Source organism: Notothenia rossii (genome assembly GCF_949606895.1).
Source record: "Notothenia rossii genome assembly, chromosome: 7".
NCBI classification, from domain to species: domain Eukaryota; kingdom Metazoa; phylum Chordata; class Actinopteri; order Perciformes; family Nototheniidae; genus Notothenia; species Notothenia rossii.
Genome location: NC_136905.1, coordinates 2,428,455 through 2,440,190, shown reverse-complemented (window position 1 = coordinate 2,440,190; position 11,736 = coordinate 2,428,455). Strand labels below are relative to the sequence as shown.

At 41.6% G+C, this 11,736-nt stretch overlaps 1 protein-coding gene across 4 annotated transcripts in view; it reads right to left on the bottom strand.

Moving 5' to 3' along the window:
- Positions 1-11,736, bottom strand: part of atp2c1 (ATPase secretory pathway Ca2+ transporting 1) — a 57,975-nt gene that overhangs the window by 43,835 nt on the left and 2,404 nt on the right. The window contains exon 1 of one of the 4 annotated variants that reach the window (XM_079693096.1): positions 4,178-4,402. The exons of the other annotated variants lie outside the window; for them this stretch is intronic. The gene's annotated coding sequence lies outside the window, so the exon portion shown is untranslated. Of the gene's footprint in view, positions 1-4,177; positions 4,403-11,736 lie in introns of those variants that run through there. 4 annotated transcript variants of the gene reach the window in all.

Genomic DNA, 11,736 nt, shown 5'->3' with positions numbered 1-11,736 from the left:
ATGCTGAACAAAGCAAACTTCATTAATTAAATATTGTTCAGAGATGTGAGAGGGGATGTCGTTGCAGCTCTTTAAAAAGTTGTTAAAACATGTTAAGATGTATTTTTTGAGGAAATGTAAAGCCTTTTGATGTCTGATATCTGCCTACTTTCTATAAAATAAAAATACGGCAATAGTCCTTATTTCACGAAATGACTGAACTTTGCACATTTGAATAAAACCCCAACATATTTTTGTTATATGTTTGTTTTGTTAATTCTTCTATTGTACATTTATGTTCTTATTTGCAGTTCTTTTGCATCTACCCTCTGTCGATACTAACTATTCGCACCAAAAGGCAAATTCCTTGTAAGCTGGAGACAAATAGAAATTCCACAAAGTCAACAAACCACATGCCAGTGGAAATATTTGGCGAGAGAAAGATGTCTAGTGCAGCATAACCTGCTTTAAAAAAAACAATTCAGAAAGTCTCCGTATAGGAGCCAGGATATTCATAGGAGCGGTTTCTGATGTATCATTTAATAAGCTTTTGATATTTGGGCATTATTTTTTGTGGATAATATTAATAAATTATTATTTCTGGATCACTTATTGGTTGGATCTGTGTGTGTGTGTGTGTGTGTGTGTGTGTGTGTGTGTGTGTGTGTGTGTGTGTGTGTGTGTGTGTGTGTGTGTGTGTGTGTGTGTGTGTGTGTGTGTGCGTGCGTGCGTGCGTGCGAGGTGTGTCTGATGTGTGAGGAAGGGAGGGGGAGAGGGTTGCTGTATTTTTTTGTGGTTGAATTATTCAGGAAATATATATTTGTGGACGTTATAATAAGTTAATCATTTCAATAATAACATGTTTGAGTTTAAATAAAATACGTCATGTAAATATAATTATTACTTCCTTTATCCCCACAACATGCAGAGTGACTCTTCAGAGCAGGAGAGGACTCTTTAAAGTAGAGACACTACATACTGATATACACCTGAACATCAGCAGGAGAGGACTCTTTAAAGTAGAGACACTACATACTGATATACACCTGAACATCAGCAGGAGAGGACTCTTTAAAGTAGAGACACTACATACTGATATACACCTGAACATCAGCAGGAGAGGACTCTTTAAAGTAGAGACACTAAATACTGATATACACCTGAACATCAGCAGGAGAGGACTCTTTAAAGTAGAGACACTACATACTGATATACACCTGAACATCAGCAGGAGAGGACTCTTTAAAGTAGAGACACTACATACTGATATACACCTGAACATCAGCAGGAAAGGACTCTTTAAAGTAGAGACACTACATACTGATATACACCTGAACATCAGCAGGAGAGGACTCTTTAAAGTAGAGACACTACATACTGATATACACCTGAACATCAGCAGGAGAGGACTCTTTAAAGTAGAGACACTACATACTGATATACACCTGAACATCAGCAGGAGAGGACTCTTTAAAGTAGAGACACTACATACTGATATACACCTGAACATCAGCAGGAGGGGACTCTTTAAAGTAGAGACACTACATACTGATATACACCTGAACATCAGCAGGAGAGGACTCTTTAAAGTAGAGACACTACATACTGATATACACCTGAACATCAGCAGGAGAGGACTCTTTAAAGTAGAGACACTACATACTGATATACACCTGAACATCAGCAGGAGAGGACTCTTTAAAGTAGAGACACTACATACTGATATACACCTGAACATCAGCAGGAGAGGACTCTTTAAAGTAGAGACACTAAATACTGATATACACCTGAACATCAGCAGGAGAGGACTCTTTAAAGTAGAGACACTACATACTGATATACACCTGAACATCAGCAGGAGAGGACTCTTTAAAGTAGAGACACTACATACTGATATACACCTGAACATCAGCAGGAGAGGACTCTTTAAAGTAGAGACACTACATACTGATATACACCTGAACATCAGCAGGAGAGGACTCTTTAAAGAAGAGACACTACATACTGATATACACCTGAACATCAGCAGGAGAGGACTCTTTAAAGAAGAGACACTACATACTGATATACACCTGAACATCAGCAGGAGAGGACTCTTTAAAGTAGAGACACTACATACTGATATACACCTGAACATCAGCAGGAGAGGACTCTTTAAAGTAGAGACACTACATACTGATATACACCTGAACATCAGCAGGAGAGGACTCTTTAAAGTAGAGACACTACATACTGATATACACCTGAACATCAGCAGGAGAGGACTCTTTAAAGTAGAGACACTACATACTGATATACACCTGAACATCAGCAGGAGAGGACTCTTTAAAGTAGAGACACTACATACTGATATACACCTGAACATCAGCAGGAGAGGACTCTTTAAAGTAGAGACACTACATACTGATATACACCTGAACATCAGCAGGAGAGGACTCTTTAAAGTAGAGACACTACATACTGATATACACCTGAACATCAGCAGGAGAGGACTCTTTAAAGTAGAGACACTAAATACTGATATACACCTGAACATCAGCAGGAGAGGACTCTTTAAAGTAGAGACACTACATACTGATATACACCTGAACATCAGCAGGAGAGGACTCTTTAAAGTAGAGACACTACATACTGATATACACCTGAACATCAGCAGGAGAGGACTCTTTAAAGTAGAGACACTACATACTGATATACACCTGAACATCAGCAGGAGAGGACTCTTTAAAGTAGAGACACTACATACTGATATACACCTGAACATCAGCAGGAGAGGACTCTTTAAAGTAGAGACACTACATACTGATATACACCTGAACATCAGCAGGAGAGGACTCTTTAAAGTAGAGACACTAAATACTGATATACACCTGAACATCAGCAGGAGAGGACTCTTTAAAGTAGAGACACTACATACTGATATACACCTGAACATCAGCAGGAGAGGACTCTTTAAAGTAGAGACACTACATACTGATATACACCTGAACATCAGCAGGAGAGGACTCTTTAAAGTAGAGACACTACATACTGATATACACCTGAACATCAGCAGGAGAGGACTCTTTAAAGTAGAGACACTACATACTGATATACACCTGAACATCAGCAGGAGAGGACTCTTTAAAGTAGAGACACTACATACTGATATACACCTGAACATCAGCAGAAGAGGACTCTTTAAAGTAGAGAGACTACATACTGATATACACCTGAACATCAGCAGGAGAGGACTCTTTAAAGTAGAGACACTACATACTGATATACACCTGAACATCAGCAGGAGAGGACTCTTTAAAGTAGAGGCACTACATACTGATATACACCTGAACATCAGCAGGAGAGGACTCTTTAAAGTAGAGACACTACATACTGATATACACCTGAACATCAGCAGGAGAGGACTCTTTAAAGTAGAGACACTACAACCTGATATACATCTTGAGGGAATCTCATTCTTTTGTAAAACACTAGATTTCTGATAATAACAATCAGTCTCTGTTGCCTCTCTCTCTTCTGGTGTGAGAACATCGTGTTTTCCGTCCACCGTCTGAATGAATGTCAGGTATTTCTCGTCTACTTTCAATATTTTCACAGCCAGAGTCTGGAAAAGAGGAAACTTCCAACAAATGCTCAGCGGACAAACCTGCTGGAAAATCTGATATCGTCCCTAAAGAGAAACTCTTCTCAACATTCACAGGTTTAGATACTCATGATAACAAACAACAACAACAACAACAACAACAATCTCCTTTTAATGTAGAAATCAGCTCTAATTTAAGTATTTATTTGGCATAAATAACGATATTTTCGCAGACACACACAGGTTTGGATATTCAGGATATCTTTACAAGCAGAAGACTTTCAATTTGAAACATAGATTTTTTCCACGTTTCCTGTGAGTTATAGTTAAAGCTGAGTATATATTTTAAACACACTAGTATTGATTTTATACTTATTTCCAAACACTGGTATTTAAATGTTACATTGAGAAATGCAAACAGGTTCAAAGAAAACCACTTTATCATAACACTACATATTTGTCTCTAAGGAAAGCCAAAAAAATAACGCAAACTAAAATAGAAAATGTAATTTAAAGAGGCAGATTTTCTGTGTGCAAAAGATCTGTTGATTAATTGATAAAACACCTCATATTTAAATGAAGTGTCTTTACTGTCGGCATCAGTGTAATATTCACCTGACGTTAAAGAGGCCCCTTCTTCCTCACTGCAGCACCATAAGCCGGACACTGACTTGAGTGAGCATTAGCCACAACTTAATTCAATTAGCATGAGCTAACACTAGCATGAGCTAACACTCAGTACTATGTCTCTTGTATCATTGGTTGAGCAGATATAAAGAAAAGTAGCGTCAGTGCTCTGCGGCTGAGAAGATACCGTGTTCAAAGCTTCCTCAGTGCAGAGTCTTAAGGCTTTGAGGAGAGAGGATTGTTTTAGATTAACTTCTTTAAAAGAGGATCTACCTGCTCCACATCCCCAGCTGATGGAGCAGAGTGTGCCCCCTGCAGGGCGGGAGGGCAGCTGCAGCCCCAGGGTTCAAGAGGTCATATTCTGTGGTGGTCCCTGTGTGCATGTAAATGGTCTGCAGAGGCTCAAATCCCTCATTTATTAATCTGTTTCTCACAAAATACAGTATTGTTTTTCTCATGAGAATATTTGGAGCATAGAAACTAGCTTTTATGACGACATAAACAAACTTTAAGATGATCGTTAACACAACAAATCTAACTGATTTATCTACATCTAAAGAACAATCACCGTCTCTGAGGCTTCATGGTGTGCTTTCGGGGGCGATTGAAGTAACGTGAGATATTGATGTGTATTCTCAGAATCAGGTGAGTCACCAGGTGAGTTGACACATAGTTGAGGAATTTGACTTGATGTCGTGGTGCATACATAAAAGTAAAACAAAAATAAAAACACAGATAGAGAACTATTTTTAGAAAACTATGGTAACATAAAATGTAGCAGTATTTACATTGAAATAGAAAAAAGTCAAATTCTGAAAAAAAAAATCTAATTCTGAGTAATAAGCGACATTTCGAGTAAAAAAATCAAATTCTGACAAAAAACAAATTCTAAGAAAAAAATCAAGTTCTGAGAAAAAAGTGAAAATCTGATAAAAAATCTAATTCAGAGGACTAAGCAACATTTCGAGAAAAAAAAATCAAATTCTGACAAAAAAGTCAAAAATCGACAAAAAAAAAGTCAAATTATGATAAAAAAAAACGATTTCTTAGAAAAAAAAAAAATCTAATTTCCTCTAAATTCACCAAAACACACAGGTAGAGAACTATTAAAAGACTGCAATAACGTTAAAAAAAAATAGTAAAATATAGCAGTATTGAAATAGAATGGAATAATTATATTTCAATGTAAATACTGCGGAGTTCATATTCGTGTTATTCGTGTCATAGTCGTGTTCCCAGTGCAGGTTAATGGTCTGCAGACGCTCAAATCCCTCGTCTCTCCCACACAAATGTAGTCCTCCATAGAGTGTTGACTCCAGAGCTAAGAGGGCCTGAGAATGAGTGTGTATCCGTCCACTCATCAGTTCATGAGAGGAGATGCAGACAGCACTGATTATCTCATCCTGTGTATTCAGATCAGCATGTGAGTCAAAGTAAAGAGACGTGTGGTTGCACTGATTATTCCTAAGTGCTTCCCTGATTATTAGATTGTGTAATGAGTGATAGTTTTGAGCAGACTTGAGGATTCACAAAGATGTAGTTGCTGAATGTTCTCTAAATGCTGCATGTGTTGTCAAGTTGCTGAAATGTTGATGCTGGGCGTGTCTGAAGCTTGGCGATTTCACGCGCCCAATGCGACCAACAACCAAACAGGGATCTCTCAGGAATGTCCCGCCCGCCCCCGGCATACAAAGCGTGTCCATTCAATGCTAAACGAAGTAAACTGGATATAAACTCCCCAAACAGGTGAAAACCTACCAGTTTCACCCACTGTCTCGGCCACCTCCCTCCATGCCTGGTTCCTCCGGTTTAGGTCCCGGTAGGTGAACAGAGAGCAGTCGTAAAGGACCGGGACATTTCCTGCAGCGATGATTAATCTATCCTCCATTTTATGACATATGGAAAAGACCGCAGCGGTATCTGCATACAGTACACGCGGTTTGATTGGCTAGCGCTTGCATTTGAACCTGAAGGCCACCGTACAGGAACAGGGGTTTCAATAGAGACATGAGGGATGAGTAGTGTGGCGCTGATCTTGCGTATAAGACATATAAATTATCTCGAGATCATGACGCCCGTAAACAAGATGTCTCCGTGGACGTAAACAACAACGTGACGTCGGAGCTCCGTAAACACAAAGCTGTCTGGCGCTCGGTTTGAGACTCATAGTTCTGGAGGAGTTATGCACGTTTTGAGGAGCAGAAATATTTTTTTCTGGAATCACTTTCACATTTTACGGGGGAAATTAGCATTTTGGTTTGAGGGCGCAGCGATATATTCCTTTAAATTCTACAACAACAACAAAACAAGCTAAATACATAATAATAATAATCATACAAAATGAAATACACCCTCCTAATCATTTTTCACAGCCTTTTGTCCAACCAAATATAAAAATAAAGATTAGACAAATGAAGCTCAGCGCAAGTTCAACCAGGAAGGCCGTCTTTACTCATTCATTTCCTATGTCCATGTTACTACTCTCTCTCCTCTCAATAAGTGATCGGGGGCGTCACTCCCCAGCTTAACCAATCACTTCGCTCTATTCCCACAAGCCTATCATAGCGCTCCGCTAAACCTTTTTAATCTGCTCTCCCCTCTGACAGCTGTCATTTCAGGTGACTCAACGCAACCCTCCTCAAGCCCTTTAACCCCCTGTCCCTCTGAATCCAGGGTCAAGCTAAGCCCCTCCCCTTCAGACCGAACCCAACTATCCCTTCACCACCACCAGGGTCAAGCTAAGCCCCTCCCCTCCAGACCGAACCCAACTACCCATTCACCACCACCAGGGTCAAGCTAAGCCACTCCCCTTCAGACCGACCCCAACCATCCATTCACCACCACCAGGGTCTAGCTAAGCCCCTCCCCTTCAGACCGAACCCAACTATCCATTCACCACCACCAGGGTCAAGCTAAGCCCCTCCCCTTCAGACCGAACCAACTATCCCTTCACCACCACCAGGGTCAAGCTAAGCCCCTCCCCTTCAGACCGACCCCAACTATCCATTCACCACCACCAGGGTCAAGGTAAGCCCCTCCCCTTCAGACCGAACCCAACTATCCATTCACCACCACCAGGGTCAAGCTAAGCCCCTCCCCTTCAGACCAAACCCAACTATCCCTTCACCACCACCAGGGTCAAGCTAAGACCCTCCCCTTCAGACCGAACCCAACTATCCATTCACCACCACCAGGGCCAAGCTAAGCCACTCCCCTTCAGACCAAACCCAACTATCCATTCACCACCACCAGGGTCAAGCTAAGCCACTCCCCTTCAGACCAAACCCAACTATCCATTCACCACCACCAGGGTCAAGCTAAGCCCCTCCCCTTCAGACCAAACCCAACTATCCATTCACCACCACCAGGGTCTAGACCCCGGGGGCTTTCATAGGATCGGTTCTCCCCTCCCGAATGATACTCCTGCTCAACGGGGCCTAATCGCCAAAACTCCATTACATTCATTTGTGTATTCCTGGCAATAAATATGTATTCTTACATCAACACCGTCTCTCCTGATTGAACTACCATAATGAAGTTATAACCGTTAATCACGACATCTGAAGGACAAGGACACGGGTTATTTTGTCTTTAAAAAACAAGATCTCAAAGCAGACAAGCATTTATTGGGAACATCTCCGTTACCCTGAGGAGGACTCTCTCAACACACTGATAGACAATGTGTGTGTGTGTGTGTGTGTGTGTGTGTGTGTGTGTCTCCCTCCAGGTGCAGCCTCTCCCCAGGTGCTCCCAATGCCCAATCAGGGCCTCCATAAGGGACCTGAGGAAGGCTGCAGTCGCTCTCTTCCTTCTCCTGTGAGCTGCATGGATGGCAGTGGATGATCTGTGCAGTGTGTAGTGTAGTGAGTCTCTTTTTCTTTTATTAATGAAAAGATCACCTTGTGGCTTCACAAATCAGTTTCCTCTCCTTTGTTCTCTCTCCCGTTATTATATATAACTTCCCTTTGTGCCGCTAGTCCAGGAGGGAAGGTAACGGTTTTATACAAAGCTTTCCCTTCGAATGTTATCACCGTGAGACAGAATGCTGCAAAGCGCGTTAATCTACATTTCATGTTGGTGGCGTCTAAAATGTGAGCGTAAATAACTGCAGCTTTCTGCTTTCAGAGTTGTCCCTTTACGACCAGATACTGAAGCTTGATTTCATAGTGACGCGCGTTTGACCGCCACAACTTTTTCTACGACTTAACCTAAAAATAGGTCCAAAAGCATTAGGATCGGTAGCCGTTAACATTTTAAACGTAGCGCTTTCAAGTCCAATATTCACAGGTACAAAGTATTTGGTTAACACAGCAGCATCATAATAAAACTGTACACTAACAGCGCAGTAAATAGAGCGATTAAGTACAGCGCCAAGCGTAGTAGCAGTAACATGTGAAGCTGAATGTAAAGATGGACACTAAGGAAAACTGGAGATACAAGAAGAACCGAGGAGAGGAACTGTGTCTGCCGTTTGGAGGTGGACCAAATCAACTAATGTTGTCGAGCTTGTTCCCACCGGCACTGGCTCTTGAGGATCTCACATATATACTAAGGAAGAGAGCGTCTGAATTTGACAGCATTGTTTTTTGAATTTATAAAAAAAGGGGACATTGCAGAAGCTGTTGGGTTAAAGTGAAAAGACTAAACTGTTGAATATGGTTCATCTATTTGGAGAATTGTAATTCTGCTCCGTTTGTGGATGAGCTTTGATTGTATTTTTGTTGAATTTGTTAATTTGCAAATGTATGATATGCTTGGTCTGTACTCTACTTCAGTGGTCAGGCCTCGGGACCCACTTTTTACTTGGTCAACATTTTGAAGCACTCAAATCTATTCAACAAAAAAACGTGCTGTAATATATATATATATACTTTTCAGCATACAATATTAAAGAAAGTGAAGTACAGTGCATATAGAGTTAGATAGTTTGCTTGCTATTTGTATTAACAAATGCAATGCAGAAGTTCCACGAGGAGGGAAAAAGGCAACGAGCTATAATGCTTCCAACCTGATTAGTCACCTGAAACATCGCCATCGCTACGACGGTGTGTTAAAAACGTACGAAGACGCCTGCGCTGCTAAACTAGCGGCGAATCCAAACCAGCTGCAAAGGCACCGGGGCTTTTACTTATCGACGAGGCTTTTGAAAAAGGCAAGAAGTTTGCCAGAGACGAACCCAGGGCTAAAACGAGGAAAAAACTACAGGTACATTTTTTATATATATATAATTATTATTATCGGGTATCGGTCTTGAAGCAGGAAGTTATCGGTATCGGTTTCAAAAAACCAATATCGTGCATCCCTAGTAAAGATATTTTGAAGTCTGGAAAAAATGAGTGGACTAAAAAACGCAGTCCCGATTCATACCTCGAGCAAAACGCTGGAATTACATCCCACGAATAAACACTTCAAAGCAGAATGACTCCTGGTTACTTGCCCTGAGTCATGGGAATACATCCAGCAGCTCATCTCCCTGCCTCATTACACACCCAGGCCTCATTTGACTACTTTCCAAACAGGCAAACACAAACAAAGAAACACATGGAAACAAGCAAATGTAATCACACGTTTCTCATCCTCTTTACAGCCAGCAGCCTTATGAACAGCAGTGGTCACTAACCACCACTCCCATAAAACTCCAGCAGAAACCCTCCAGGACCTGAACTTTAGACGTGGACTTTACAACCCGGATGTAGAACAATCACACACCACTTTATTGCTTTAACGTTTCTGGACTCTACAGAAAACAGGCGTGTTTGAGATAGGTCCTAACAGATTGGTGCAGGAATGAGTCCTACAACCCTGCAATGAGTCAGCATTTCCTCACTTCCTGTTCCCTGGTCTGGAAGTCAATGGTTTCCTGAATGTCTTTTTAGTTGTTATCCTGAAATAAGGTCTGCGGTTAAGACAAGACAAAGATAGTCGTGTTCTACGACATAAAATACTTCAGTAAATACCCCACTGGTGGATTTAAAAACAGAGGTTGCTAACAAGTGTCTAAATGAGACGACTAGACGACATCACGCCCAACATTAGCCACCTTTAGCTTAGCGGTGGTGACGTGAAGTCATGTGACCGTGCTGTAGTTCCTTTATAGCCCAACATTAGCCTCCTTTAGCTTAGCGGTGGTGACGTGAAGTCATGTGACCGTGCTGTAGTTCCTTTATGGCCCAACATTAGCCACCTTTAGCTTAGCGGTGGTGACGTGAAGTCATGTGACCGTGCTGTAGTTCCTTTATAGCCCAACATTAGCCACCTTTAGCTTAGCGGTGGTGACGTGAAGTCATGTGACCGTGCTGTAGTTCCTTTATAGCCCAACATTAGCCACCTTTAGCTTAGCGGTGGTGACGTGAAGTCATGTGACCGTGCTGTAGTTCCTTTATAGCCCAACATTAGCCTCCTTTAGCTTAGCGGTGGTGACGTGAAGTCATGTGACCGTGCTGTAGTTCCTTTATAGCCCAACATTAGCCTCTTTTAGCTTAGTGGTGGTGACGTGAAGTCATGTGACCGTGCTGTAGTTCCTTTATAGCCCAACATTAGCCTCCTTTAGCTTAGCGGTGGTGACGTGAAGTCATGTGACCGTGCTGTAGTTCCTTTATAGCCCAACATTAGCCTCCTTTAGCTTAGCGGTGGTGACGTGAAGTCATGTGACCGTGCTGTAGTTCCTTTATAGCCCAACATTAGCCTCTTTTAGCTTAGTGGTGGTGACGTGAAGTCATGTGACCGTGCTGTAGTTCCTTTATAGCCCAACATTAGCCTCCTTTAGCTTAGCGGTGGTGACGTGAAGTCATGTGACCGTGCTGTAGTTCCTTTATAGCCCAACATTAGCCTCTTTTAGCTTAGTGGTGGTGACGTGAAGTCATGTGACCGTGCTGTAGTTCCTTTATAGCCCAACATTAGCCTCTTTTTGCTTAGTGGTGGTGACGTGAAGTCATGTGACCGTGCTGTAGTTCCTTTATAGCCCAACATTAGCCTCCTTTAGCTTAGCGGTGGTGACGTGAAGTCATGTGACCGTGCTGTAGTTCCTTTATAGCCCAACATTAGCCTCCTTTAGCTTAGCGGTGGTGACGTGAAGTCATGTGACCGTGCTGTAGTTCCTTTATAGCCCAACATTAGCTTTTTACTTCAGAAAGTGGTGTTAATATGTTTATGTAAGTATTTGTTGCCACAAAGATTATTTTCTGTAAAAATCCAAAATCACATGGAGGAATCCTATTGGACCAGGGAGACAATGTACCTTAATTGTCTATAAAAATATTATCTAGATGCTTCAAATGATTTGCCACATGCGTCTGTGACTTCAATGTAGTGCCTGGCTAAGTAATTAAATACTCTTCGAGCAGTAGGTAGCGCATTAATGACCTTGTTAATTTAAGACAAGACAATGAAGTGACGAGAGAGGGTTCAAATCAACGCTGGATAAATGAATAAATAGGAAGACTGATTCCTGGACCAACTTCTAACCCCGATCAGCAGCCTGTGAGTGGTGGTCCAAACAGAGAAACCAGTGCCACAGTCCAAAGCAAGTTTAAACATATTCTCTGAAC